The sequence below is a fragment of the Cebus imitator genome, unplaced genomic scaffold (assembly GCF_001604975.1).
Source record: "Cebus imitator isolate Cc_AM_T3 unplaced genomic scaffold, Cebus_imitator-1.0 Scaffold129, whole genome shotgun sequence".
NCBI classification, from domain to species: domain Eukaryota; kingdom Metazoa; phylum Chordata; class Mammalia; order Primates; family Cebidae; genus Cebus; species Cebus imitator.
Window position 1 is genome coordinate 3,401,769 of NW_016107444.1, and position 4,036 is coordinate 3,405,804.

Consider the following 4,036-nt stretch of genomic DNA (forward strand, 5'->3'; position numbering starts at 1 on the left):
TTTTTAAAGATGGGGTTTCACCATATTGGTCAGGCTGGTCTCGAACTTCTGACCTCAGGTGATCCACCCACCTCAGCCTCCCAAAGTGCTGGGATTACAGGCGTGAGCCACCACGCCCGGCCACTAATCAAATCCTAAAAGGCTGAGCACAAATTATACCTATGTTAAAATCTCATTAGATGCGCAGTCACAAAGGAATGATGAAAGTCCATGAATAAATTCGAGTAAGAGAACCAGCCACATGCCAACAATTTAAGCAAAGCTCTAAAATTATTCCAACTCAGATGAAAATCAAGACCCCCATCTCTACAAATAAAAATAAGCTGGGTGTGGTGCTGCACATCTGTAGTCCCAGCTACCCACCTAGGAAGCTGAGGTGGGAGGATCACTTGAGCCCAGGAGATTGAGGCTCCAATGACTGTCACTGTATTCCAGCCTGGGCAACAGAACAAGACCCCGTCTCTCAAAAAAAAAAACAAAAAAAAAACCCATATTTAAAAAAAAAAAAAAAAAAAAAAAAAAAAATCAACTTTGATTCATTACGCTGTTTGAATCCAGATTAGTTATCTACTACTTATCCTACACAGAGTTTTTCAAATACTAAGCAGATAGCCAGGAAACAGGGTAAAGAAGCAACTAGAGAGACTGCTTGAGACAGGTTTTGAATTTAAAAGGTCACTCCAATTGGGAACCTACGTGTAGAAGCTGCTTCCAGACCTCGAACCCACGATAGACATTTCCTGCACCATTTCTAAATATGTCTGGCACCCTCTTTCCCTGCCTTCCTGCCTCTAGATTCTCTTAATCTCTGTGGCATTCTATTAACAGGAAAGTAGAAAGCAAGTATTCCTTCCCCTGCCTTAGCCACTCTTCTGGTGGGAGGATGTGCTCCTGGAATCCAGAATTGTAACATGAAATGAGTTTTCACACAGATACAATGATGAAAGATGGCTAGTTTACAGAGCTAGAGGAGCAATATGGATTATAAGAATTAGTTTCCTAGAATATTTGACCTGTAATTTGTAACACTGTTTCTACAGAAAAATTTGTCTTAAATTCTAAACAACTGCCTCATAAACTTTTAGTGTATCAGCTATGTTATACCTACACATGTTAAAAAGATAACAATATAAGGTCATACTGATAGTAAATACTACAGAGACACTAAAAATGAACCTTCATTGTAAGCTTCAGCGATCACCTGAGTAGAAGGAATGCCATTCATTCAGCCAAATGACTCACTGAAGGCCCACTAAGTTAGTGGTAGAGGCAATGAGGATTTAGAACTATTTAAAATCTTGCTGAAAATGCTGTCACAATACATGCTTCAATTTACTGAGAACAAGGTATTTTAAAAGGATAAAACATCAACACTCTCTGAGAGGTCCAGGAAACTTTGACCAAAGAAGTGACATTTGAGTTCAGCTTTGAAGGATAAGGATTCTGGCAAGCAGAAAGGTAAAAAACAATGTCTCAAACCAGGCACGAAACCAGGCACGAAACCAGGCACAGTGGCTCACGACTGTAATCCTAGCACTTTGGAAAGGCAGGTGGATCACCTGAGGTTGGGAGTTTGAGGTCAGCCTGACCAACATGGAGAAACCCCATCTCTAGTAAAAATACAAAATTAGCCAGGCATAGTGGCGCATGCCTGTAATCCCAGCTACTCAGGAGGCTGAGGCAGGAGAATCACTTTAACCTGGGAGGCGGAGGTTGCAGTGAGCCGAGATCACACTATTGTACTCCAGCCTGGGCAACATGAGTGAAACTCCATCTCAAAAAAAAAAAAAAAGAGCATCTTAGATAAAAGTAGCATCAAGGAATCCTGCAAATGCCAATGGTAAATAGGCTGGAAATTGGTAGGGAGTGGTAGGACATCATATTAAAAAACTAAGTTTAAGTCAAACTGAAACAACGCAAATTAATCTGGAATAGGACATTCCAGACGTAAGTGTAAGATAACTGGCAAACAAAATTTGACTCTTATAAGAGCAACTATTGCAGTACAGTTTCATATTTAATCAAATGACACAGAGATGACAGCACCTGTCTGTGGTCCTAGCTACTCAAGAAGCTGAGGCAGGAGGACAGTTTGAGCCTAGGACTTTGAGATTATAGTAAATTATGATTGTACCATTGTACTCCAGCCTGGGTGACAGGCCTGGGCAACAGAGCAAGATCCTATCTTTAAAAACTAAAAAATTTAAAAATATACAGAAAATGCATCAATAATATAACTTTTATAACTTTAAGATATATTTGGTCTGAATTGGCACAAATCTTTAAACGGGGCCATTTTAATGTAGAGTATGACACAGTATGAAAATACTCCTAAAGTTAGCTACCTTTCCGATGTGATTCCATCACATTCTATATCCTTCCATTTCATAGCAGGCATAAAAGATATTGACTATCTGTGTCTTCCCCACTGAACTGTAAACTCTGAGAACAAAGATGTCTTTCTTTACCAGGCTATCTTGTGTATCATGCTATCTCATATAAGCTTGCTCATAGTAGAAACTCAATATGTATTTGTTGAAGTGAATGTATTTGTGAAATGATAGCTGGCATACATGTATACACGTGGCAGCTCTAACAAGAGGGAAAGGGTTAGGACACATAGCCTCTATCTTACAACGTGGATAAAAACCTCAAAAATGCTAGCTCACTCTTCTGCACTATTGGTAGGAATATAAACTGATACAACTATTTGGTGAGCAATGGTAGTATCTACTAAGACTTTGAATGCACATACTCTTTGATCCTGCCTACCTAGGAACTTATCCTACAAAGATACTTGTACCTGTAGAATGATGTTCACTTAGCATTGTTTGAAATAACAAGAGATTTGGCCTAAAGGGCCATAATAGAGCATTGGAGTTCAATATATTCTAGTACAAGGGTACAAAAAAATGTTATGCAGCTGTTTAAATACATGAGAAAACTGTATATAACTATAAGGGAAAGTATCCAAGATATTATAATATTAAGTTAAAAAAAAAAAAATGATTGATAATAAATTGGTTTGGACAGTGATCTGATTGAAAAAGATAAATCAATTAGAAATTGAAAAAAAAGGCCAGGCACTGTGGCTCACACCTGTACTCCCAGTACTTTGGGAGGCTGAGATGGGCAGATCACGAGATCAAGAGATCAAGACCATACAGGCCAACATGGTGAAGCCCTGTCTCTACTAAAAATACAAAATTTGGCTAAGCATGGTGGCACACGCCTGTAGTCCCAGCTACTTGGGAGGCTGAGGCAGAAGAATAGCTTGAACTGCGGAGGCGGAGGTTGTAGTAAGCCAAAATCGTGACACTGCACTCCAGCCTGGCGATAGAGCAAGACTTCGTCTTAATTAAAACACACACACACACACACACACACACACACACACACACACACACAAACAGGCCAGGCGCAATGGCTCACGGCTATATTCCTACCTAGCACGGCTATAATCCTACCTAGTACTTTGGGAGGCCAAGGTGAAAAGATTGCTTGAGTCTAAGAGTTTGAGACCAGGCTAGGCAACATAGCAAGACCCAATCTCTACAAAAAATAAAAAATTAGCCAAGTAGTGGTGCATGACTGTAGTCCCAGCTACTCAAGAGGCTGAGATGGGAGGATCAACTGAGTCCAAGAGGTTGAGGCTGCAGTCAGCCGTGATCATGCCACTGCACTCCAGCCTGGGTGACAGAGCAAGACTGTCTCAAAATAGTAACAAAAAATCAAATCATAAAGCTTATCATATACATATATACTTAAACATTCATGGAACATTTCTAGAATACAAAAGAAATGGTTAAGAGAAGTAACTTTGGAAGAGTCAGACAGAAATGTGGGGAGTAGTAGCTTTTGTGTTTTAATCTTACACTGTCTTGTGTATTGATTGTTTTTTAAAATCATGAACTTTTTAAAATTACTTTTTAAATTAGAAAACAAAAAATAATTAACAGAAAATATGCTGGCCTTAATAATATAATCTTGAGACTTTTCTTTTTAGTAAGTTATGTGCTTTTTTTTTTTTTTTTTT

General features: G+C 38.9%; 1 protein-coding gene across 1 annotated transcript in view; it reads right to left on the bottom strand.

Moving 5' to 3' along the window:
- Positions 1-4,036, bottom strand: part of STIL (STIL centriolar assembly protein) — a 49,558-nt gene that overhangs the window by 3,128 nt on the left and 42,394 nt on the right. The window lies entirely within an intron of this gene.